This window comes from Varanus komodoensis, unplaced genomic scaffold (assembly GCF_004798865.1).
Source record: "Varanus komodoensis strain SLA01 unplaced genomic scaffold, ASM479886v1 scaffold34_1, whole genome shotgun sequence".
In the NCBI taxonomy this organism is placed as follows: domain Eukaryota; kingdom Metazoa; phylum Chordata; class Lepidosauria; order Squamata; family Varanidae; genus Varanus; species Varanus komodoensis.
The window spans coordinates 5225411-5252129 of NW_025335854.1; the positions used below are offsets into that span (position 1 = coordinate 5225411).

Sequence of the window (26719 nt, forward strand, 5' to 3'; positions counted from 1 at the left end):
TCGCAGTGTTCCCAGCCCAACTTACCTCACAGGGTTGTTGTGAAGATAAGATTGGGAGGAGGTGGAAACCAATTATGTAAGTCATCTTGCACTTCTTGGAAGGAAAAGGGGTGAGAAATAAATATAGCAAGCATATAAATATATAAAAATCTCTTTCTAATGTCTTTATTAGAGGACAATGCAGCAGTTTTATTTATTTTATTTTTCTATTTATATCCTGCCTTTTTCCTACAAAGGGCTCAAGGCAGCTTACATCTCGTCCTCCATCTTAATCAAGTTCAGGCTTGATTATGAGCATATGTACAAAAATGGACATTTCAGCAGAAGTTCTCATAATTTCCCATCTAAATATGCCAAAGGGATGCAGTTAGAATGTATTTTACCAAATGTGAGATCCTATCCCTGTTTACAGAAAAATAAGGCTAAAGTCCCCCCAGTTCTTGGAGATATAGGCCATTTTTTCTGTCGAACTGTGCACAAAATGGTTCCCTGACAGATCTTCTCAGAGCAGAGTGAGTTCCAGCCCCTACCTTTGTTAGCAGTCTCAGAATGTCATCATAAGAAGCTGGTGTCTTTGATTTTTATCTAAGATAAACCAGCAACTTTTGTAAACACATCACTTACTGGGTTGAGACACAAGGATAGCCCATATGGGGTTGAGTATGGGGTTGACACTGGGTTGTACTTGAAACACGGGTTTATATGATCTGACACCAGCTGCAGCAACAATCCATGGCTTATTAACCACAAATAACCTACAAAGAGAAACCATGGTTTGTGGCTGGATTATAAACTGTGGGTTGCTCACCAAGGTTTGTTATTTCAGCTATTTTCAAAGGAGGTTTTGGATGGATTACAAATCGAATAAACAATGAACAAACGTCTGCCCTTCACGACTGTCTGCCTTTTGAGTGACTACTTCACATCTATTTTCTCAATTACTCTTACAGCAATTGTGTAAGACAAGTCAATGTTCTGGTCCCTGAAGGTGACTGGGTTCGCATTTCATGACAAGCAACCCTGTGTGGTTTCCACAGTGCAGGTTTCGGGTTGGGTTTTTTTTTTTTTTTTTTGCCTGGATGTGCCTGACAAACAATTGAGCAGTTTCAATCCTAGCATGGTTTCCATTCTCTTTTCACAGTCCGCCCAGTGTTGGCGCATGGCATCAGCAACCAAGCCTGGAATTTATTACCATGGTGGATGGAGGGAAGAGCTCCCATAACAGCTGCCACTCTTTCCAGGGGACTCTGTGGTAGCTGCATACCAGGACTGTGAAAACCACAATGCTGGGTTCAGACGATCAGAGAAACCATGGTGAAGTGTGGAAACTGTAGAACAGACCGTTGATTGTTTCTTACCGTGGTTTCTATAAACCAAATGTGTGGACAACAAAACAGATCATCCCCTGCATGAAACCACTGTGGCTTGGCATGCCATACAAACCCGCCCACTAACTCTCCGAAGACCTTCTGCAGAATTCCATGGCAAAGGTCTCATGCATTAACAAGGCAGTATTAAGACTATTATACTGGAGTGATTGCTGTTGGACTGAGTTCAGGTCCCTGTGCAGCCACAAATTCTCAGCCTAACCTGCCTTACCAGAATAAAAAAGAGTAGAAACAGCAGACTGGGCATTCTACTTCAGCTTCAAACTCTCTAAACTCAGATGAAGGACATGTGTAATGTGTGAATGACCTCTATTCAAGCCCTGTCAGCCCTGCCCACTTTCCTACTTTCTTCGAGAATGAAAGCAGAGTGTTTCAGCATTTCAGTCTCACCTCACAAGAAAGAAAGTTCTACATGTCTGATCTCATTAAGTACCTCCTAAAATAATCCTACAAATTGGCAAACCATTAAAGGTTTTCTTTTTGCCTTCTGGGGAATGTTAATTGAAAGCATAATATGGGAAGAAAGATAGCATGTTAACCTTCTGACAAACCCACGGACTTGGTTTGTGGGAAATGGTCCCACATGTATTTAAACTGATTTCCTATTGTTACAGCTGAAATATTTATAGCCTTGTAAACAATCAGAAAATTAGTGTTACAACAGCAGTTTCTGGAACTTCTCATGTGTGAGCATTGTGAATGAAGTTGTCAAATATATTTACAGCATTTGTTTTATTTATTAAGAAAGACCTCTGAGGACAAATTCGAATTGAGAAAGAGGAGCGTACCGATGTCTGTACAAAGGTGTACCGATTGGTGTGACATCGGCGTCTGCGTGGCCTCTCTTGACATCCCGAAGAAGGTGGTTGTTGATAGAGGCTGGGTCGAACTTGCAGCGGCCACTGTGAGTCTGAGTTCTGTTTTGTAACATTCTCCCATGCACTTCCTGAATGGAATCACAGACCGGTGGTGAGAGGAGAGAGGGACAACCAGATAGAGGGCCACCGACAGAGAGGAGGGGACACCAGCTGCTGAGCTTTTTTCAAAGCAGGAGCTATGATTCCATTCCCCTAAAGTCCAGGATCACTGGAGCATATTCCTTGCATATATTCCAAGTGATAACAAGGCTTTCAAATTTTCCTATGTAATAATGTCCTACAGAGGACCAGAGAGACTGAGATTTAGATCTCATCTTTCTTCTTCCTGCAAGGAATCCGGAGTGTCTTCCAAAGTCCTCCTCCTCTCATTCTTATCCTCACAACAACCTTGCGAGGCAGATGCAGCTGAGAGGCAGTGACTGGCCCAAAGTCAGCCAGCTGGACTTCACGCTGAGCAGGTACTAGGACTGTCCCTCCCTTTTCTTCCTGCGAGTTCCTGTCCCTTTCTAGCGTTTTCAAGCCAAGCACCTTGAGGTGGCTGGATGGGGTCACTGGGGCAGTGGGTATGGGTGGACTCTGAGGGATGGTGAAGGACAGGAGAGCCTGGAGGAATGTCGTCCATGATGGGTTGCCCAAAGTTGTTCCCAATCATGATGGGTCAGGAACAACTTTGCGGCTAAACAACAACCTCCTTGCGGGGTAATTTATACCTCCAATTAAATCTTAAGGTTGCATTTCAGTTGGATAACCTGGAATACTGTGTCCAGTTCTGGGCACCAAGATGTAGAAAGATGCAGGGAAATTAGAAAGGGTCCAGCGGAGGGCAACAAAAATGATCCAGGGTTTGGAAACACTGCCCTGTGTTGAGAGATTAGGAGAACTGGGCATGTTCAGCCTTGAGGAGAGAAGACTGAGGGGGGAACATGATAACCCTCTAGAAGTACCTCAAAGGTTGTCTCAAAGAGGGAGGTCAAGCTCTCTTCTTGCTAATGCAAGTGTGCAGGACATGGAATAATCATTTCAAGTTGCGACAACCCAGATTCAGGCTGAACATCAGGAAAAGCTTCCTCACTGTCAGAGCAATGCACAGTGGAGCCAGCTGCCTGGAGAGGTGGGGGGCTCTCCCACACTAGAGACCTTCAAGGCGAAACTGGGCAGCCACCTGAGTGGGATGGTGTGACTTGGTGTCCTGCAACAGCAGTGGGGTGAACTCGGTGGCCTTCATGGCCCTTTCCAACGCTCGCCTATGATTCTATGATTCTGCGTTCTTAAAGATCAGCGCAGCTTTATGCATTGGACCTACGCAGTCTGACAAGCGAGCAGCCCTGACTGCAGCGGAGCTGACTCCGGAGTAATCCTGCGCAGCCCTGCTGGGCACGCGAAGTGCCCCTGCGGCTCCCAAGCTGCGCTCCCGACCGCGCAGAAAACCGGGCTCGCCAGGAGCTTTCTCGCCAACACGCAGCGCGAGGGAGCTTCGCTGGCGTGAGATTCCACGCACCTGCGAGACTCGGAGTGGCGCAGTCCTGAACCCCCTCCGTCCCACGGGCCGCCTTCCTCTCGGGGAAGATGCGCTCCAGCTGGGCTGGGAGCGGCGGAAAGGACTAAAAGCCGAGTCCAAGGGAACATGAAAACTGCCGCACGCGTCGGCCACTTTCTTGCTTAGTTTCCCGCCGTGCCTGCTCTTCGTTTTGCAAGCGTGTTTCTTGCAACGATGGCTTCGTTTTAAGTGTTTTAAACTCAATTATTTTGTTATAATTTGTATTTTAATGATGTTTCCTTGAATTGCGTTTCGTTTAGCAGATCGGAGGGGGAACGCGCGTGTGCGAGGAACCAACCGAGGGAGAAAGGGCAGCTGAAGACTCGTGCTCGCTGCAAGAGTTGCGAGGAGAGGGATTGGCGGCGGGTTTGCCGCCCCCGACGCGCCTTTTGCGGAGAAGGACCAGCCTCCGCCCCCCCACCCCCTCCCCCTCCCCCTCCTCTGAGCAAATAAAAAAAAGAGAAAACAAGCGTGTCTGGGAGGCGGCGGAAACTGCGGGAGCGGCAAGCCCGGTCTCCCTCGCTTCCCTTGCAGCCGCTTCGGCAGGTACGCCTGGAGAGGCGCAACGCTGCGCCCCAGCGCGAGATGGCTGCGCCGCTCGGCCGCTGCTCCAGCAGCTCCTTAAGCCGGCTTCTGCTGCCGCTGCTGCTGCTGGTCCTGCGCGGCTGCACGCCCACCTCCCCGCCGGAGGACGCCCCGGAGCCGCCCGGCCCGGACCCCCTGCCGGAATCCGCCTTGCAGAAGCCCACCGTCTTCCTCGCCGTGCTCGCCAGGAACGCCGCCCGCTCGCTGCCGCACTTCCTCGGCTGCATGGAGCGGCTGCACTACCCCAAGAAGAGGACCGCCGTGTGGTGAGTGGGCCGAGGGCCCCTGGGGGCATCCCGCCGCTGGGGGGCTCCCAGGGCGATCGTGGGGGCCAGGCGCGTGCTGGCGTCGCTCCCACCCGCCCGCGGACCCCCCAAAAGTTTGCTTCCAGGACTGGTGCGCGAGGGGCGCCGTGACGGGGAGGAGGGGAGGCTGAGCGGGCAGGTACGGCCCTGGGAGGGGCGCCCACTGATGCAGGGGGGCACTGGGCTTCAGAAATCCGCGGTGATGCTTCCCACGGCGCGGAGACCCCGTTTGCCACCTGCCCGTGTTTGCACGGCACACGCTTCTCTTGCAGAAATCCGGGCGCCCTCCTCCAAAGCGGGGTTGGCAGCGAGCGCGGCGGGGAGCTTCGGGGGGGGGGGGGGGAATGGAGGGGGGAAAGATGCACGAGGAGGGAGGGGGATCCGGGGGGGTCCTGAGATTGCATTTCGATGCAGTTGGGGGCAAGCGCCGGCGAACTCGGTGGGGCTTGCTGAGTTCCACACCTCCCCGGCGTGATGGCTTTGGCGAGGAAGGCGGCATCCTGGAATAACGCGTGATTTAAATGTGGGGGGGGGGGCTTGCACCGTGCGTCGAGGGCTGTAGGAAAGGAGGGGGGTCATCTCCCTCCGCCTTCCCCTCCCCGGTGCTGCAGGGCAGGAGAGGGGAAGCCTTGTGGCTCGGGAGCGTGTGGCGTTATGTCTTGGCTGCCTCTGCGTTGGAGGCTTTCCAGGAAGGGCATTCGTGGAGGCGACGCGCTGGTAGGCTCTGGCGAAATCCAGCTTGGCCTCTCTACCCTCTCTGAAATCCAGCTTGGCCAGCTGAACGACGGGCAGGGGGCTGGCTGACTGGCCGAGCCCCCCCCCGCCCCCAGGCGCCTTTTCTGCCCTCTCTAAGCAGCAGAAGCTCAAACATTTTATACCCCATTTTATTAGGGCTTTCCCAGCAGCTGCATCCGGGTAAGGTTTGTTGGAAGGAGCCGATGTGGAAGGGACTGGTGGGGATGAGTCCTCCATCCCTGCTGTGAGAGATCTGAGTATGTTTGTGTCTGCAGAGAGGATAAGCCAAGAAGATGTTCCATGGGGTTCTGGGCAGACCCAGATGGAAAATCCCTTTCCTTCTGGTCTAACTGTAGTCACAGCCCCCAAAAGCACTGACAGAGGAGGTAACTAATTCATGTGTTTAGGAAGAAGGGCTCACGCAGTAGAAGAAACAGTGAAGGAGGCCAGGCATCGGTTCCAGTGACCCAAGTGTTTCATCCTTTCCAGACAAAAGTTGTTTCTCGGCAAAGACTTTGCCGAGATTTACTGCCAAATAGTATGTTCTGAGTGGAACTTTCACACCTGAGATTTACCTCATTTTGTAGATGACAAAAATCTACTCCGAGATGGTTTCTCAGCCAGGATAAAGCATCTTGGCAATGCCTTGCCCATGAACAAAGTCTGGGGCCAGACAACATGAGAACTGACCTTCAGGTATTGAGTGCGAACTGCAGTTGAATCGTGGGTTGTTGTGCTGTGTGAACCCAGTCACGTGAACAAACCATGGTCTGCGAACCACAAACAACCATGAAGAGAACCCAGATGCTATGGCAGTTGGACACTGTAGGTGCTGTTGCCCTTGGTACAACTCTCCAGAGTGACTCAGGTTACATCCCTAATTTTTACTCCCTTCCTTTTCTTTTTGCTCCTTCTGTCCCTGCTACTATATCAATGACTTACCTGTTGACAAATTTGTTACATCGTGCTATTCAGCCATTGACTTGGCCGGCCCAAAGAATCTACTGTCTTGAAATATGGTATTGCCGCCAAATAAGTCACTTCCTTTCAGGAGCCTCGAATAATTGTTTCAGTGCTGGAAGGGGTTGTAATTTTTTGGTGAAAATGCTGTGGCAGGAAGAGACCCAAAGTGCGCTTTTGGCTCTCATGGCATTTCTTTCAGGAGAAGCAGAATCGGGTGAATGTCGTGCCACAGAGGGAGGTGATCTGTTTTGTTTTACCAAGTTAGGTCTTAAAATCACTGCAATAAATATAACTCACTCCATTCACAATAAACCCAGCAGCGAACAGGCTTTTGACAGCAGATGGTGCCAGAAGGCGCTTCCTTTCACTTTGGCAGTCATGAAACAATTGGCAAGAAATGTTCTTACTGGCTAAGTGAGAGAAGCAAGCAATTTGCAGCTTCTCCTTCTCCAGACAAGTGCTGAATTTGGGCTTCTCTTCCCCTCCCCTATTTATTTATTAGATTTATGCCCCATCTTTTTTCTTACAAAGAACTCAAAGCTGCTTACATCATTCCCTTCCTCCTCCTCCCTATCTCATCCCTATGAGATCCATGGCTGAGCAGGCTGAGCGGGGACTAGAACCCGGACCTCCTGAGTCCCGGTCCATGGCTGAGCGGGGACTAGAACCTGGGCCTCCTGAGTCCCGGTCCGTGGCTGAGCGGGGACTAGAACCTGGACCTCCTGAGTCCCGGTCCGTGGCCGAGCGGGGACTAGAACCCGGACCTCCTGAGTCCCGGTCGTGCAGTCTTAACCACGACTTTCTGGTACTGTTCCTGTACCTCGCCAGGGTTTGCTTCCCTTCGGGTCTTCCGCTTGGAAGTTGTGTTTGGTAAGAGAACGATGTTGTACATGTCTATCAGTTGCTTACAGGGAGGTCTTTATCTCGATGGTTTAATAAACATTAACATTCCTGGGAATGAGCGTACTTTAGCGCAAAAAATATGTGACTTAAAGAAAGAGAAACGGTGCAAGGCAATGCAGAGGGTGGTTAGGTAGGTCACAAATGCCATTTTTGTACATGGTGAGGACTGACTTGGTGCGCGTGTGTCCCTGCTGGAAATGCTTGGGCATTAATGCAACCCACCTTTTAAGTGCATGCTTGAAAAGGGGCATAACTTACATTGAAAATGAATGCTTTGCAACAGTGGTTAGAAATCCCAGGCCTTGTCAGATATGTCATTCTTAACATTCGGTAAATACAACCGAGCACAATTTTAATGGTGTGTGCAGAATTTTGCTCTCTCGGTTAGGTGCCGGAGGTGCAAAGGCAGTTGAAGGTGTGCCTGTGAACTCTCCATGTACATGTGTTTATATTTATACTTTATATTTTTATTTATTTTATATTGTTAATTTTAATTTTATATTGTTATTTTTGTATTTTATTGTGTTTGTAAGCCGTCCCAAGGCTTCGGCAAGGGGCGGCATAGAAATGTTCTAATAATAATAATAATAATAATAATAATAATAATAATAATAATAATGTGTGTGCCTTGCGGTGTTATGAGGGAAGGAAGGCCGTGGGTCATGTGGCGCACTCACGGAGGTGCTGTACAAACCTAGTCTTAATGCAAGTGCCAGCACAGTTTGGCATCGCTCGAAGCAGCCTTGCTCCACAGCAGTCCCTCCAGATGTGCAGCTGGCTGGAGATTATGGGCGTTGTAGTCCAGGTCAGCCACAGTGGGGACTTATACCAACTCCAGGGGTCTTTTTGGGGCCACATTTCCTCTTCTCCCTCCCAGATGCTAAAGAAGAGTGGGGGTGAATAGCGGCTGTATTGGCAGCGGATTGCTGTTTGCTCCTCCCTTGCAAGTAGTTGTCCCTACTCAGGACTTTACAATTCAGCTAATAAAGTGCAGGAAGTTATTGACTAGGAGTTGGGTTTACAGAGGGGACAAATACTACTTTTGAGCTGTGTACGAATTATGCATAAATGTGGAAGCTGGTTGATAGAATCTTTCTGTGCTTAGGGGTTTTTAAAAGTGCAGTTGCCTTAAGATTGAAAGATACTTGTTAATTTTAGCAAGTGACAGAATTAGGTTTGGGAAGAGAAAACCATCTTTTCATCCTGACAGACCCTAGAATAAATTTGCATTGCGTTATTTGCTAAAGAGAGCAACAGTGAGAAAGCACAATAGGCCTCTTTCATTTGCCTACAGTTTGAAGAGGACGTTCAAAGCTTCTGCAGGCCTTTCCAGATGACTTCTGCCACTGATATAACTTTGCTGATGAGAGTGTATCCTCATCTTGCTGACTTGGAGAAATTTGGGGTAATAGTGGAACACTAAAGACAACAGATGCTATTTAATATTAGTCCTCCTTAGAGTAGACCTGCTGAAATGACTGGCAGAAAATGAGATTAACACGGGGTTCAATGCAGTGGCAGTATCCAGTGCAACACTGCTGTGAATGGAGGTTGCATTGCACTCAGGTAAAAGCTGCGCTTGCTGGAACAGCAAGCTTTTCTGGAAACGCAGCACATTCTCAGGGATGGCAGGCATTGCGCGAGAGGGTGTTCGCAGCAGCACAGCATCGTTTGCATTAAGCGCTTGTGTCACTTTGGATACTGCCCCCCCCCTTTTAAATCTCTCTTCCCCAGGCTCTTTCGGTGGCCCAGATCGCTTGGCTACTGAGCAGTATAGAAAGGAAACGAATGAATCCAGTGTTGACAATTCTGGAAGCTGTCGAAGGCCAAGCTAAGTTCCTTGACAGTGTGACTTGTTGCGCAAGACTGCGGCCGAGGCTCTGTAATCGAAAGCAGAATTTTATGGAGTTGCATCGTATTTGTTCGCGGACAAGTATGTTGGTTAGCCAGCTTTTCAAGAGGCAAAATGCAGGGGAGATAGGAAAATACTTTCCAAGGTGCAGCTGATAAGGTTGCCACTTTGTGTTGTGTGGCTCCGGTTGCCTTAACCTTAAAAAGGACAGCAGACCAAGCAAATTCAGAAGCCTCATTCATTTATCAAAGACATGCGTCTTTCCCGTGAAGAAAAGCAAAAGCAGCTTTCTGCAACCTGTTGTCCTCCAGTCATTGCAGGCTGCAATACCTTGTATTCCTGACCATTTGCCATGCTCATTGGAGCTGATGGGAGTTGAAGTCCAAAGCATCTGGAGGGCTGAGCTAAAGCATCTAGGGAAGAAAGGTGGCATACAATGCCACCTTGAGCATTCTCTTTTTAGCTTAGAAGTAAATCATTCTGTGTTCATCGGGGCTCAACTTCTAGTAAGCATTTAGGATTGCTGGCTAAAGTTGGCAGGGCAGAGTAGTTATCCAAGTAGGAAGAGTTTGTAGGAATTGGACAGTGTTTTGGGTGGCTGAATCAGATCAGCATTTCAGCAAAGCCTGGGCAATCCAGCTGGTGAGGCAAAGAGTTGAGCCCCAATGTTTAAGTCCAGTGTGGGATCAGGCAAAGGCAGGAGAGTCAAGATGCAAACAAATAATAATGGAGTCACATAATGGAGTCAGATAATGGAGTCAGGCTGCACGGAGGACCTATTCCAAGGCAAGGTCCAGAAAACAAAGTGCAGAACGATGGAGCTAAAAGACAGCATCGCTCCAGGCCAAGCTAAAAGCAAAGATGGCTATGGTTTCCTGAGCCCTACTAAGGACTCAGTTGTGATGTACCACAAGCCCCCTGGCCAAAACTTTCCTTGGGAAGAAGGCCTTGATCCCAAGAAGTCCTTCTTTTGGAATCAAGCACATCCTCTCAGAGAATCCCCCCTTGGCCTGCCTCTTGTGGTGATGGTTCTCACAGGGGGTGGATTTCTGCCCAACCTCAGCCTTAGATTAAAAGTTCCTTCTCCTACAAGGATGGACTTTCAGAGATCTCTTTGTGGGCCCAGGTTCCCCCAAACCTTCTTGGTGTTACCTGGAAGAGTCTTGCTTCAGCAATGGAATGTCAACGTAAGAACAACAGGGTGACCTGCTGGGGTAATGATTCACCCAGTGAGGTTTAGAGTATGCGGGAAGTGAATTCATAGCAGGAGCAAGATGGAAAAAAGCATGCATAAGATTGTAGCCTAACAGGTCATCTGCTTAAATGCTGCACCTGTAAGTGTTTGTACTTGCCATGCACTTAAGAGGAAAAAGGAACCGGATCCAAGGTGAACAGGCGGGCAGCCCAGCTAGAAGCTAACTGAATGTACTACATGGGTTGGGAACTGCGGTTACGTCACCCTTACCATTCTTGCATGTTGGACCTTTGCCTGGGAAGGCAAGAGAAATCTGGGGATTTAATTTTAAATTTAATTTTAATTTAATAAAATATTTATACCCCGCCCTATACACAAGGGATAATGAAGACTCTTTCCTGTGACTTAGGTGCTTCCAAACAGGGCGTCTGGAGGAAGCAGCAGGGAGCTGTGAATGCAGTCCTTACACGAAATCCATCCTTTGTCTGCCATCACCTGCCTTTGTTTAACTTGCGTCTCTCCCCACCCCCGCCCCTCCCTGGCTGCTAAAATACGCAGTCAGAGAGTGCCACAAAGACGTTCCTTCGTGGCACTTCCCCTCGCTTTGCTGTGAGGGTGTTGTTGATGCGTGCTTGGCTTTCTTCCCATCGCCACACTTCCACTGGCTCCTCTCCAAGCCATTGTTTTTGCCCAGTGGCGTTAACAGAGAAGCTCTTAGTTCAGGTGCAGCAGCGAAGTAATTGTAAATGCAATCCTGTGCGCCTTTAGACAGCGAAAAGGCCTACAATTCCCAGCATGCCCCAGTGAGCCATGGCTGGCTGATGCATGCTGGGAATTATGAGCCTTTTCTCCATCTAAGCATGCACTGGATTGTGCCTTGAGAAAGGGAAGAAAAAGAACGTGCCAGAGTTGGTCTTTTCTTATAACCAGGGCTTTTTTTCTCATAGAACGCACCGGAATGGCATTCCGGCAGCTTTTTTTCCAATGGATTTTACTAAGTGATTTTGAATCGTAGCAGATTAGCAGCAAACATCATTAACATAGTCCCTGCAGGCTGCTTTTGTGTCTGCTGTCTGCTATCTGATTGTAAGATTCCAGGCTGCTCTCTGCTTGGGACGCTGCTCCGCTGCTTGGCTTGGGATTGATGTGTGTGGTCGCGCGCTTACTGCCAGCGATGTGAGTTCTGGCACCCTTTTTTTTTTTTTTTTTTTTTACAAAAAAAGCACTGCTTATAACCCATCAAGTAGGTCTGTCACTACAAAAATCTGGCTGTTTTTAATTTGTTAGGAATTTGGAATTGTGTCCATCCTGCTGCAGAAAGAACTGGTTTAATTTGCCTTGGTTCTTGGCAGAAGCTAATTGTATTCCACTCCTTAGTGCAATTTATATATGCATTTCTCTAGGTCTCTGTGCATGCAGGATTCATCCCCACAGGAACTGGAGGATGGTGCCTAAGCAGTAACTGATCTAGAGCTTAATAAGGATGGGGAAATGGTAACTGCAGGCAGAAAAGTGCACGATCCCTCACTAAAGCCCACTTCTCTTTATTCTGGAAGGGAAACTTGTACTGATCCCTTAAGCGCAAGGACGTGCGGGGTATTCCCCCCAAAAGAGGATCAAATAGACTTTAGGCACGGAGCTTTCTAGCCATCCATGCAAAAAGACTTCCCTGTGCGAAATGATTTTGGGTTGCCGTAGGTGCCGTATGTAAACATGGGCCTCCTTTGCATAATTTCTGTAGCCCTCCGTGTCTTATTTCGGTGATGGATCATTGCAAATATTCAAGCCCTGCTCAGCTTTTGCTGTGGTTTATTGTGATGCCCAAACTTGGCACAGGGAGTATGGCGTCACAGTTGTGCAAAGCAACCTGTTGGGTGGAGGTCGCAATCTTTAATGGCTGTTAATGACTGCTAACCTATTTATCTGTTTATCATGCTGGATGTTGGGGTGATGATGCTCAGGAATGGAGCTGGTTTTTCCAATCTGGAGTGGGAGATTTGGTTCTGGATCGCAGATTCAGACTTTCCTTGGCTAACTTGAATAAAGTAGTGATTCAGCAGTCAAGAGAAACGTTTGCAAGTTTCAGAGTTTGGCTATTCTTGCATACCACCTGGTTGCTTCTGATGATTTAATTCACAGGTCCTCAAACTTTCTCAGCGGGGCCAGTTGAAAGGTGACATCAGCAGGCGTGGGCCTGGCCACCCCTGGGCTGGCATAATTAAAAATAGATGTGAAAAGTTATATTTTTGTTACCTTCAATCCATTCTTTGTCTTCGTCTTTCTTTCTCTTCCACCCGCCTCTCTTCTGTTTCCTGCTCCGTATTCCTGTTCTGTGTATGCGTGCAATGGAGGTGGGGGGGAGCCGGCACACGTGCAGTTGAGCTGTTACAGTTTGGGCATGTGCCAGCTCTCTCTCTGCTCAGTTTTAAAGGATGCCTGCGCTGGCTCAGAGCTTTTGGACTCGCTTGGAGATCGTTTTTTCCAAGCGAGTCCAATACCTCTGAGGCAGCCTGGATAAATGGGCATGGCGGACCTGATCCAGTCCATGGGCCGTAGTTTGAGGACCCATGATTTAATTAGTTTGGGAATCAGCCGTGAAGGATTGTTCCCTGGCCCTGATCAAGCCTGCTAGGACAAAACAGAAACACTGAAGTCCAGGGGCGTGAGGCAAACCTCTAAAAATAGCCAAGCAACTGAGTTCTCAGTAACAAAGCTGTACAGACCGTCGTTCTGATGCTTTACTCCCAGTAATCTCTCAGTCAGCCTTCTTGCCCTACAAGGCCTTTGGCTCTGCTCCTTTCCAGGATGAGGCCCCACTGCCTGCTGCAGCATTTGCTGGGTGGTACCTCTTCGGCTGACAGAACTGTTTCTCTCCGATAGTCCTCAGAGATGTCCTGCCCACCCCGTTTAAGGATTGTTCAGCTTTGCCACTGCTGATGTGTTTTTCTCCTTGCCACAGCCAGTCACTACTCATTTCACAAATTCTGGATGGTTTTATGCACCCTGTGGATGAATCACCTGATTGCGGTAGGTTAATGTACGTGCTGTGCTCAACCCTCTCACCAGCCCAGAGTTGGGAGAATCCATAGAAAACTATGTCTGTTTAACATGTTGAAATGGAATGCTTGTCCTTTGCAGGGATGTCTCGGACACAATATTTTTAAAATTGTCTTCCTCATTTGCATTTAATTTCCTCTTCAGTACGTGCATGTCGGTATCCTTCCTTACTCAAAGGTCAGATAAAGGCTGCATGTCTTTGCATTGCTATATACATGTGGCTCTTCAGCAAACCGTGTGCATATATGAGATCCACCTTTCTTGCACTTTTTTGACGCTTTGCTCTGGTGGCAGGGCACCAAGTCACACGAGGTGGCAGGCAGCCTATTCAAGTTGCCTGTCCTATAATCTCCTTTCCATTCACTGTGCTGGCTGGGAGTGGTGGCAGCTGCAAAACATGGGAAAAGCGACTTTTCTCCTTAAAGAGGGACTGAATTCTGTCAAGTCCTAATACTGATTTGTGTTTCCTCCTCAAGTATGGGAGGAAAGAAAAAGCCAGAGAAAAGGAAAAGGGGAGCGGCCTCTCCCTCCTTCTCTTTCTCTCTCCCTCCACCCCCTTTCTCATTGCAATGCTAAACCAAATACTTCTTTTCCTCTCTGCCTAGCCCAGGGGTCGGCAACCTTTAACACTCAAAGAGCCATTTGGACCCGTTTCCCACACAAAAGAAAACACCGGGAGCCGCAAACCCCTTTTGACATCTAAAATGAAGATAACACTGCATATATCGTTTTTTACCTTTATGCTATGTATAAAAAACTATAGAGTGTTGCATTTATGAAATCAATGAACTGCTACAGAGAAAATACATTTTTATTTCTGCTTGCAACAAAAAGCATTTTGAACTCCGAAAAAAAAGACGCTGGGTTGAAAGTTACTTTCAAATAAAATACTCAGTGTCTATCTGAGTCCTCCTTGTATTTATGAAAAAAAAGCCAAACTTAAATTATCCACCAGCAGCAAACCAAACATGCCACCTGCAGCAAACCAAACATGCCATCTGCTTCTGTGTGCCCTCATCCTTTTATCACGTGGTGAAATACTGAACAAACATCCCTCTCCCAATGTAATAATGTTGCTGGAATTTTTATAAGAATCTTCTTAAAACAAAGAAGTAGATCTATATCTTCATTATGATTTAGCTGCAGCTCTTGTTCAGTCACTAAAAACTGTTATTTTTAATCTTCCATTATAAATTAGTAGGATTCCTTTCATATATTTTGAATAGGCGAACAGCTTCCTGCAGAGTCAAAGTCGGTGCTAAAGGGCTGCATGCATTAAACAGCAAACCCCATAAGTTCATCAGCAGTAAAAGCAAATGAATCTACCCACGTACCACTAAACGTTCGGTTTTCTTCAGAAACTTTCCTTTTCTTTGGATTTTTCCATGGTTGGAGGGGGGGAAAGCTCAGTAAAATCAGCACTGGTCCGCAGATATAGGTGTGTTTAGTGACTGATTAGCAGATAAACAGTCAAGTGCTGTGAATTGTGACAGGTCCCAAGTGCACATTCAGATGAAGGAGATTACATTGGGACAAAGAGAATCCTTTCAGCAGCATACTGTTTGTTTGTTTGTTTGTTTCGTGTAACATGAGAGCCTGCCTGAAGCTTGTTTAGCAGAGGAATGTAGCGATTTACTTAGCTAGCTGATTGACTTAACTAGCTAGCGCTGCCTTCCTGAGTGGAGCTTTGAGATCTGCGGCTGTGCCGGCGCGTGTTTTGAGCGACGGAGCTGCAGCAGAGGGGTGCAAGAGCCACATGGGGCTCTGGAGCCGTGGGTTGCCGACCCCTGGCCTAAAGCAATGTTTCCGGCTTTCAGTCTCCCCCCCCCCCACCCGCCGCCCCATCCCTACCCTTTGGTATTTCAGCAGGCGAAGGTTGCCTATGCCTGCAATCTGTTCTTAATTTAATGCACAGTGGCCAAATAATAGCTTGCAATCTCAGACCTTGAAAGTCTGGGCTAGGCTGCGGCTGGCAGATGATCACCACTTGTGCCGAGGATCAAAAGTGCTGCTGAGTCAGCTTGCACAGTCGCTGTTTACGGAGCTGAAAGGAGCCTGGAAGCCAGGTCCAGAAATGTATTTCATAGCTCCCAGCAAAATGACTGTCGGCTTGGGACAGAAAGGCCGGTCTGGGAGCTTTGGTCTTCACTGACAAGCTGCAAAGCTCTGCCTGTGTGCTTGCGTTTACAAGGGGGCTCGAACTGGCGACCGGGTGGGCGCTTTTAACTTTTCCTCACTCCACCCAGCTAAAATTCTGGACTGGGGTCTCCAGTGCGGTTCTCTGGATATTAGTCTTCTGGCCCACCATTCTCCCCACGGCACGTGATTTCTCTTTTATTTCATGAGAATTTAACAATAATTTTTAACTGGGAAGCTAGCATGCTGTGAAATGAAGTTCAGCCCTCCAGAACCATCTTTAGTTGGGATCCAAAGAGCGGCTTTGCATACTGGAGCTCAGATCCCATTTCTGCCTTGTGCTTAGACTCTTGGGCCAGAGGTTTTCGTTTAGGCTCCCCAGTTTGTCTTCTGGGAAATGACTGGTTTGCAACCAGCCACACCAGCTATGGTAGCCATTTTATGAATGCTGACGTCTCCCTCCTGGCAACCATTATGTGCAAGTGCCAGCCTACCTCATAGGGCTGTTGTTATGGGGATAAGATTGAGAGCTGGTGGAGGGGGGACTATAAGCTGCTTTGACTTCTTAAAAAAAGAAAAGGCAGAATGTAAATCAAATAAATAAATAAATGTTGCGGGGAGAAAGGAGAGGGATGCACGGGTAGGAAATGGTTAATTGCACCCCGAATCACTGAAGGTGAAGAAGCGGTCTTCATAAATAGAAATATTGGAACAACTCATTGTAAAGATTTTAAATTGGGTGTTAGTATTCCTCCAAATGTCAGTCCTGGACGACTTCTTTCTGCATTGATTTGAGTCCATGAATTATTCACTGCTGGCCTCCTGGAAAAAGTGAATTCCTGGAGTCTCCCCGAGGTAACGGTAGCGATGGGCGTGCGGAGAGGTGCCATGAGCTGCGAAGGCATGAATCCGGGCTGGATGGAAGGGCGGGATGTGAGTCCAGGAAGAGCTGAAAAGAGGCCTCTGTTGTCCTCCAGAGGTTTTGCAGGCTGAGTACACACCGACGGGGAGTGGAGCTCATGGGGCCTCTGTGCCAGGCTCAGGCAGCCCCTCGAGCAAATCCGTGCGCCACTACCTGGGGCGCCAGTCGTCTCGCAGTGCTTAGGAAACAACAGAGGGCTCGGTGCTCTGCATCACCACGTGTATAATATTTTGAATCGGACTCTTCGGAAGGTGCTTTCTTCCGAACACCTCGTTTTGTGGGCGTGCGATTTATTAGGGGATAGTTCTCACCTTACCCTGTAGTACTTGGAAAAACTGGTATTCAGATATAGTGCTTGTGAACATGGAGGCTCCATTTATCTAATACCCCCCTGATCTTCCCTCTTTGGTGAATTGACAACAAACAGCAACATGTGCAAGAAAAAGGAGTTACATTTTTGTCTGTCCTCAGTCTCCTGTCCTGCCTTTCAAATTCACTGGGCGGCTTCAGGTTTGAGCAGATTACTCCTTGACCCAAGACATGGGTAGAGAGTCATCGCAACACCAGCACATCAGTAAAACCTCTCTAGTGCTTTCCCAACCTCCCTTTCTCTATGTGAATCACGCCTCTCCTTCCACCCAGTCTCCCATAGGCTCCAATCCTGCGCATGTTTACCTGTGAGTAGGCTTCGTTCCATACTGTGGGACTTGAGTGAGGTAGACAATACCTGCAAAGCAGGGTCTGTGAGCGCTGAGCACAAGTTCATCGGGTCTCCCTAGTTTGCCACCAGCCTCTGGCTCCATCACAAGACACATCCTTGCCTTCTTACCTGAGAATCTCTCACTCTCTTGACCATAACTATATAATGCTCAATCCGCTGGGCTGGAGCTGGGAGGGAGGCGCTTCGCAACCATCCAAACATGCCGTGTGAGAATGCGCAGGTGGGACAACTCCTCGAGGACTTGTTTGACTTTCTGCAAAGGTAAAAAGCTGCGCCACGAGGCATCGGAAATAGCACAATCCACATTCAAAACTCTGCTCATATTTGATCAGTCAACAACGTACAGCATGGCTGGTTTGCTTTTTTCTAATTTCAAAAAATGCAGTTACTTAATTTTCATCCCATCCTTCTTCTAAGAAATGTGGGCTTTGCCCCTCTCTGATCCTCACAGCGTTGCAATCAAGGTAGGTTAGGCTAAGAGATGGTGACTGGATGAAGGCACCAGGGACCTTCCTAGTGAAGCAGGGATTTCAGCCACCGTTGTTCTGCTCCTGGCATTCCATCTGCTATCCAGCGACTTCCTCTGCCCGTCTCAACTTAAAATAAACTGTCCTGTGCCACCAGATGTACTCTCTGCACGCACTCCTTCTCACGTTATCACATATTCCTTATTCGTGTGTCCGCCATCCTGGAAATTGGGAGCTACAGAATTCTACCGCCCAAATTGATCGTCTTACTACCTGGGCCCAGAACACAAACATAGTTTAAAATTCTCTCTCTCTGCGCGCACACAAACACACACACATAAGGACAGACATTTTGTTACAGGGATCTAGGGCAGATCCTGGCTTAGTATTAAGATCTGACTGTCCCAAACCCTCCAACTGAAGTACCACTTTACCCACAACCATATGCCTGGGAAAGTCCACCTATTAATTTAATTTATTTAATTTGGGAAGCTTCTATGCTGCCCCATTCGCCGAAGCCTCGGGGAGGCTCACAAATTTTAGATTTGCCTCTTAGGCAGATGCTCCCTCATTGATGTTTTCCCCACCTGTTTAAATTCGTATATTTAGTACTCTTGAGCATTGAGTCCCAGGAATCTCCAGAGCCTTTCAAGTGGGAGGCCAGAAGTCACCCCATGATTTTCACGGGTGAGCAGGGATTTACAGCTGGGCTGTCCTCTTTAAGTGAGCACTCCAGCCAAGCCTTATGGGTTCTGCTCAGTGGAGGCAGATGGGTCTGCTCAGCTACAGCATCTTCTACGTGTCTCCCTCCCATGCTCGCCCACCAAGTTTTTTCATCTTTCATCCTACTGTTGAAAATGCATTAAAAGAAGACTGCAGCATGATGTCTTCTGATTCCGAGCACTAGAAGTCCCCCGTTAGAAAGCGCCCCGACCAGAGCAGCTAATCCTGCAGAGGCACAGCAGAACAACTCCTTGCAGGAGCTGGCATCCCTGCTTGCAGAAGACCTTAATTGCACAATTGGGGAATTACTAATGCAGAGCATGTCAACTGGAGCCCTTTGGAATTGTCTAATCGCCAGCTGAGTCTGTCTCTGCTGCTTCATTTATGATCACTCTTCTAATGGGCTTAAATGCAACTTGAGCAGGAAATTCTTTTGGACAGCTTTAAAAAATTACTAGGGTGACCTGGGTAAATAGGATCAGGTTACTGGAGCAAGCTGGCTAAGGTCAGTTTCTGTAGCTCCCCTGAGGGTAATAATCCGAACTCTGCTTGGTTGAGCATTTCTCTCCCCAGCCCCCAGGAAGTGAGGACGATTGCATTGCTCTTCTCAAAATGCAGCATTTAAAGAGCAGGGAAAGGACATTCTGAGCCCATGAAAGTTTGAAGCAATTTGCTTCCACATGCAATAACTTTGCTTTAATTGACTCAGGAGGAATCTGATCAGAAAGAGTGGGAGGGGGCTGGGGAGTGCTTTGCCTTGCCTTGCCTTGCCTTGCCTTTTGCCGTTTGCCGGTTGCCTGTTGCCTGTTGCCTGTTGCCTGTTGCCTGTTGCCTGTTGCCTTTTGCCTTTTGCCTTTTGCCTTTTGCCTTTTGCCTTTTGCCTTGCCTTGCCTTGCCTTGCCTTGCCTTTTGCCTTGCCTTTTGCCTTGCCTTGCCTTGCCTTGCCTTGCCTTGCCTTGCCTTGCCTTGCCTTGTTTGGGGGGTGGCAGAAGGGCATGCCTATAACGGCTTAGTGTGCCTGTGGCAAAGAGTAACTCCTCTCATGAGTTGTTTTTTCAAGCTAGTGAGGTCATGAGCAGCCGTCTCCAGCATGAGGTCGGCATTGGCAGCTGCCGGCATATAACCACTCATGCAAACTTATTTTCTTACCAGAATTTGTCTTCACAGACCCGAGTCTTTGAAGGAGAGCTGCTTGGACTCAAGAGACGTTTGGTTTAGTCTCTGCAATTTTCCTTTGATGGGCAATTTGTTATTACAGAGCTTTGCTTAACTGCAAGCAAAGACCAGGATATGGAGTGGTTTGTGCAGTTCCATGTCCAGAATGTTTCAGTTTGAGAAGCAGAGCTAAGCAAGCTGGAGCAGTTTTGGGAGGAGCCATGGCGAAACAAGGAGCAGGCCAGGAAATGAGGAAACTGCCTTAAATTGAGTCAGACCCTGGATCTATCTAACCCTGGATTGTCACAGTGACTGGGAAGACCTATAAAGCCCTAAACAGCTCAGGGCCTGGTTTCCTGAAGGAGCATCTCCTTCCATATGTGCCTGCCCAGCCCTTAAGATCTGGGGCAGAGGCCCTTCTCTGTGAGCTCACCTTGAAGGGGAGTAGGAGGGCGACTACCCAGAGAAGGGCCTTCTCTGAGGTGGCCCCCAGTTGTGAAATTTGATCCTCAGAGAGGTTCGCCTGGCACCATCACTTTATTCTTTTTGGTGCCAGGCTAAAACCTTTTTATTTTCCCATTGTTTTAAGGTTTGAATGTTTTAATATGGGTTTTATTGTTGATTCTAGGATGCTGTGTTTTATTTCATTTTGTCTTATTGTTAAGTCGTCTGAGACCATGGTAAGGGATGGTCTAAAAAGTTTTAGATAGAGAGAGAGAGACAGAGAGAGAGACAGAGAGAGAGAGTTTCCAGTGTTCCAGGCCAGATTCTTTCTTAGCCTTGTGTGGAGATTCTGGGGGTCTGCACCTCGATTCATTCTTTTCCTGCCTTCCACTTTGCTGCTGATGCTTGGCAACAGTCCATCACCTGGGATGTATAATGTAGGACAGGGAAGAGAAACTGGGAATATCTACAGCACAAAGGTCAAGTTTGGGGAAAGTTTACAAGATTGCCAGATGTTAAGAACGTGCTATTTTACCAGGCAGTGTACTTGAAACTGGTTTGACTTGCAGACTCGGTGAAGACAAAGCCCCGGTAACAATGTTGAGTGCCCCAGCCACAAAGCTGAAGACTTTTCACACCCTGCCTGCATGCTTTCCAATGTATTGTTGGGGCTACAAGAGCTAGAAACTTCTTATTGGGATCTACTTCTGAGTAGAAAGGAAGGCCAAGTAGAAAGGAAGTGGAGTGTTTGTGGTGAGCAAGGTCCTATTCCCTCCCAGTTTTGTGATTTCGAATAACAGGTGAGCTTTCCAATCCCGTGGTGGTCCATTCATTCATTCACCTTGCAGCTACCTGCTCAGCTGCTCACTTTTTCGAAAGGATTGTTGTTCTTGAGTGCTGTGTAAGCATTTATCTATCTAATATGGAAACTAACCAGCTCTCCCGCCCCCAGAAGTGCAAAACTGCGTTGAGAATTGACGCTTGGGCAACGTCCAGGGCATCAGACTGACTGCACTTCATCAAAACAGTTGTCCCAACCATGGAGAGGAAGGTATATTTGAATGGAATGGACTGTAGGTGCTTCCTTTGTGGCCACCAGAATTCTGCACCCAGATGCTTTGTTGGTAATTCGTTTATTATATTTATATCCCACCATTTTTCCTTCAAGGAAATCAGGGTAGCATACCTTAAAACACCTTTGTGAAGTAGATTAGGCTGAGAGTTAATGAAAGGCCCAACATTGTCCAGGAAGCTTTGTGGTCAAACGGGAACTAGAACCCAGATCTCTTGGATTCTAGTCCACTACACTAATCATTAAACTACACTGGTTACTCCAGAAAGTCTTCCTTTCAGCAGGATAATTTTGTTGCAGCTACAATTAGGAGTCAGAAATACTTGCTTATCTCCTGCAAATCACATAGAGTTCTACCGGAGAGGTCTACCCATCCATCCAGTTTGAGAACATAAAACTCAGGAAGAGCAGCCATTTTAGGTGCAGGACTGAAATGTTAGAAAGAATCTGGGAGTAAAAGGAATGTGTGTTCCAAGGACATTCTCCAAGATGCACAGTTGGCCGGCTCCTGACCAGTATGGTTAAAATTTGAAATGGAGACAACTCCACCCAGTAGCTGCCAACAGAAGTACATTTCTCTGCCTAGTAGCCAGCGAATGGGCCAAGCAGGTTACCACAAACATGTCTCATGCGCACAGTTACAGACTGTAACCCTTGAGCTAGGCATAAATGAAACTGACCAAAAACCAGAATATAGTAACAACAAACTCATTATCCAACAGCACACTTACATAACCAAGCCAGTGCGGTGTGGAGACAAGTGAGAGATTCTAGCAGTCATGCAGAGACCGACAGATGGTGGAAGTATCCCAACTATTGGTACTTCGAGTGCTTGGGCCCCGAAATCGCCCTTGAAAACTGAACGTGCGCATTAGCAGAACGGAAACCTATGGAGTGAGGTGGAGGCATCACATGAAAACCAGAAGGGGAGTCACGAACAGAATTGGGCAGCGTAACGTCCGTGTTTGCTCCGTGATCAGCTGTCGTTCACTCGCTGCACTTCATAGCTGGATGGGGATTCTGGCCAAAGAGCCTCGGTTCCAAAGTTAATACTGCATCCACTACGTCCTTGCCTCTTACTGCGTATGCCAGAAAACCAGTCACTCATATTTACACTTTTGCTGCGATGCACGTAGGAGCCGTGCTGTTCTGGTGCCTGAAAACGATGCTGGAAAAGCTGAGCATGGTATTCCATGTGTGTAGCACCCTTCTGGAGGTGTGGGTAGACTCGGGAGAGAGAACGGAGGCCATGCTCTTGCTAAGCGCTTTCTGGAGATGAGTCTATAAAATTGCTTTCTTGTCAATTCCCCCTTCATGCTCCTTGTAAATACTCCCCCAAATTTATGAATCTCATCACACGGGGTGAATCTGTCAAAGCATTCCAGAATGACCTTTAGCCCCGTTTACAAAAATCGAATGGGAAGAAAAAAGAACGGGAACGAAAGAGACTAAAAACATTTTTAAAACATCTCTTTTAAATTTATGACATGAAATGTGTAGAGATGATGTTTGTGGGTTACAGCCTGCTCTGTATGTGTGTATGGGTTGATCTCTTTTCAAGGGTTGTGTGAAGGATCAGAATTAAAATGAAGAGCTTGCCTTGTCGCCGACTTCTGTTTTTCAAATCAAACAAAGGAATGAAGCTCTTGCAATTTCGCCGTAATCACAGACGGAGTCCCTTGGATGAGCCTCACGGAACCCTGGGGTTCCGGCCGTTGGAATGCCGCAGATCTAGCACCTTGCAGAACCTGGCGGGGTTCAGCTCTTTTTGGTACCTCTTCTAAACAAAACTCCTGATGCCAGGTTGCCAGGGCAGAGAAAACTGCTGCAGAAGTGCTAAAGGGCTTGACGCCCATATTTCCTGATGAATTAAGCACTCCGTTTGACCTTAGTACCCAGTATATCATACTTCAATAGATGTACCTCCTATTTTAAAAAGTCCAATTCAGGATAGAAATACACGACATTTCATTAATGATCATTGTTTCTGAACAGAGTACCTGGGATCCATAATAAAGACCTCAGTTTTAAATTCTGTGGGTTTATATCTTACTGATGCACTTTTTCCATAAACTCCAAACCTCCAGGAGGCATGGATAAAAATATATTAAACACTTCCTTGACTTTGTTACTGTGTTAGCACAATGTAACTGTTTTGGTGTTACAAGAAGAGTTTGAGGTTCAGCTGTCAGAAAATAAGCACAGCTCCATAAAAACAGAACCAAATAAGCCTGAAACGTTCTGTGGTGCAGCCTTTTTATAAATAAAGCTGCTTGCAATTAATAGGCACCTCTTGGGTGATCCTGCTTGCTGTTTGACCCGGTATCTTTGAGCCATCTGAACAGTACACTTAATCCTTTACACGTTTTTCTTTCCCTGCTGTTGAAAAAGAAATGAAAACCCTCGATGTTAGAAAGAGCTTTAAAATGTTTGTGTAAATGCAGGGTGGAGAAGGATAAGGAAATAGGTTCCAGTCTAAAAGCATAACTTTATCTCATTTTATTTGTTCAAGATAAATGTTCAAGAGTTCAGGTCAATTTTAGGCTGACCTGTTCCCTCTTTCTATGGGAAAAGGCTTGTTCTAGAACATGGGGGCCCCATTAGAATACCCAATGCCTAAAGAGGGCCACATCTTAAATCAACATGTAACATTAACCTACAAATCTGGTTCAAAAGGAAACATTCAGAGGTTACCTGAAGGAGCGCTTACATTCATATACGCCCGCCTGCCCCTTGAGATCTGCGGGAGAGGCCCTTCTCCGGGAACCCTCCGTGAAAGAAATTAGGAGGGTAGGTACTCGGAGGAGGGCTTTCTCTGTGGTGGTGCCCAATCTATGGAATGTGCTCCCCAGAGAGGTCCGCCTGGCGCCATCATTATTTGTTCTTCGGCGCCAGGCGAAGACCTTTTTATTTAAACGTCATTTTAATTGTTAATATTATTTGCTTATTTTATCTGACCAGGGCAACTTATTTTATATTGTTAATTTATTTTATAGTTTTAATGTATTTTAATTTATGTTGTGAGCCGCCCCGAGGCTTCGGCAAATGGGGCGGCATAGAAATGTTTTAAATAAATAATAAATGAAATGTTAACTCCAGTGCAGTCCATTTTGGAACAATCTACTGTGGAATCCTTTCATTTAGCTACACATGATCTCATGCAGTGTGGTTTTTGTGTTAATCAAGACATTCACGGCCAAGCCAAGATTTGTGACAGAGACCCTTAAAATGTCATGTCCATGTTCATCTGTAAGTCTTGGCCTACATTTGGATTTCACAATTTTCATCTTGGAAGACACTTGTTCACAAATGTACATGGTGTGAAAGACTGAACATGCCTGCAAGGCTGATAAATAAATGGGTTAGAGCACAATAGACATCTATCATACTATTTTCTTTGTAAATGTCTCTCAGTTGATCACTGGTTTGCAAATCAATTTGTTCCCTCTGAAAAAAACTCCCTTGCTGCTTCTTGGTGCTACTTCAAATGGATTCTGAAACATTCTTATTTCCTTGTCATGCTTATGGGAATCAGTGAATCTGTTCTGGAATTCCACAAGCAATAAGTTCAGTGCTTTGATGTCTCTTTCAGCATTGAAATGCAAATCCTGTCCTTCCCAAATTTTAGTCCTTCTCATTGCAGCATGAGAAGCTTGAACAGTTACTTTCCCTAACTTGCTTCACAAAAATGTTTCGTTTTGCTTCAAAAGCTTTCAATTCAGAATGCAGGCCACAGACAAGCTTTCCTGTTCCCTGAAACCTTTGAGTTGGTGTGTTCAGATGCTCTGTGATATCAGATAAGAAAGCCAAACGGAAAATCAGTCCAGGGTCAGAAAGTACTTCTTGACCTCTTCCCTTTTCCTTGAGAAAGACGTCAACTTCATGCTGAAGATTGAAAAGGACATCTGAGGACTTTGCCTCTGCTAAGCCACCTGAGCTCTGCATGGTAAAATACACCCCCATATCCCATGTTTATCTCAGAAGATTTAGAACCTGGCCCTGAGTAAGGCCATGACGCCTGGCGCAGTTGATGCTGGATACAACAATACGCATCACACTTTTCCACTGAAGAATTTTACTGCACAAGGTTTGCTGATGGATGATGCCGTGAATTGCATGGCGAGAGGGCCATTTGATTTCAGTGTCACGTGACTGATTCTTGCAACTACACGAGTTTGACTTCCCACCGTATTTCTTGCACTGTCAGTTGTGATGCTTCTCCATTTATCCCAACTCAAACCAAGATTTTCTACTGATTCTCACACCATCACAAATGTTTTCTGCTGTTGTGGTGCCCTTCAGACTCTTTGAAACAGCACCTTCTTTTGCAGACATCTTACAGAATTTTTAGCAGAGCCGTGGCAGACATTCAATATTACTGCTGAATAAATAAAAATATGAGAAGTTTTTCAGAAGGGGTTAGACTCCTCCCTTGCTGATCAAATCCACCCTGCTGTGGCTGCTGATAGCTGGGGATTTTCATTTTGACCATGGCAAAGAGGGAAAGAGACCCCTGCCTCTAATATGCTCAGGAATATTGGGAATATGTGCAGGCTAGGAAGAATTTTTTTTAATGGATGATGAATCTGACCTACCAGATGGCAGAGTTGCAGTCTAAGGAGATGGAACACTATGAACACCAGATGGGGAGCAGCAGCAGAAAAGATCCTTCACCTGGTTGCCTGCCCTGCCCCCGTCTCCCTGGGGGGTGAGGGCTTGTAGAAGGGCTGCTGTAGAAGTTTGAGAGGGTTATGACTTTATATCCTTTTCATCTGTACTCTCCCGCATTTGTTGTCCTTTTCATGAATGCGGGGGGGGGGGGTTGTTTTTGAGCTTTCCAGATGTGTTGGAGTATAACTCCCATGCTGGCTGGAAATGATGCGTCTTGCAGGCCAGCACAGTGGGTGCTTTTGGTTGCCCTATATGCTCCTGTCCATTTAAGTCAAAAAGTGAAGGGAGTCATTCAGCAGCTAATAATAAGCTAAAGAGGCAAGATGGGGAGGAACTCAGATTTCCTGAAAACCAGTGCAGCTTAATTCAGTAATGTGAAGTGGCATCTGTTTAACTGATAACCCAGGAGGAGATGAGTCTGGATCCATTTCTGCAAACAATGAAGCTCTTTTGTGTAACACCTGGGAGGATTTTCCTCTCCCCCCTCCTTCTTGTAACCTGGAGAGGCATACAGGAAACCTGTAGAACCAGATTTCTGGATCCTATTCGAAATGAAATCTCCAAAAGGGCCCCCTGTTCCTTTGGGCAGCTGATGGCTCACGTCTCTTTCTTGATTTTCCTTAGTTTGATGCTGCTGACTTGTGAGACTGCACATCGTTAAAAAACCACACACACCTTGATTCCTAACCCCCTGTGGTTGATTATCTTGGAAGTGCATGAGCTATTTGGGTAGTAGGTTGAGAATTAGACACTTTCTCTTGACTTTTCCTGTGAGTAGAAAGCAATAGGCCAGGCTTTGCAATATATAAGGTTGGGCCTGGTTTGAGGCATTCTTCTCGACTTCAGTGGCTCACCTTTGCAGTTCATCGTTCCCATTTTAAGCTACATGGTTCTGCTGTATAACATTTGATGTCTCTGCTGTGGAATATGCAATGTACAGAGATTGCGGGGGGGGGGGGTTGTGCACACGCCATCCCACTCCAGCCAATCTCCAGCAGGTATCTCAGCCA

The 26719-nt window shown here is 47.0% G+C and overlaps 1 protein-coding gene across 1 annotated transcript in view; it reads left to right on the plus strand.

Annotated features, from left to right (window-relative positions):
- Nucleotides 1-13141: 13141 nt before the first annotated feature.
- COLGALT2 (collagen beta(1-O)galactosyltransferase 2) overlaps nucleotides 13142-26719 on the plus strand; it is a 40430-nt gene continuing 26852 nt past the window's right edge. The window contains exon 1 of the mRNA XM_044439326.1: nucleotides 13142-13368. The gene's annotated coding sequence lies outside the window, so the exon portion shown is untranslated. The remainder of the gene's footprint in view (nucleotides 13369-26719) is intronic.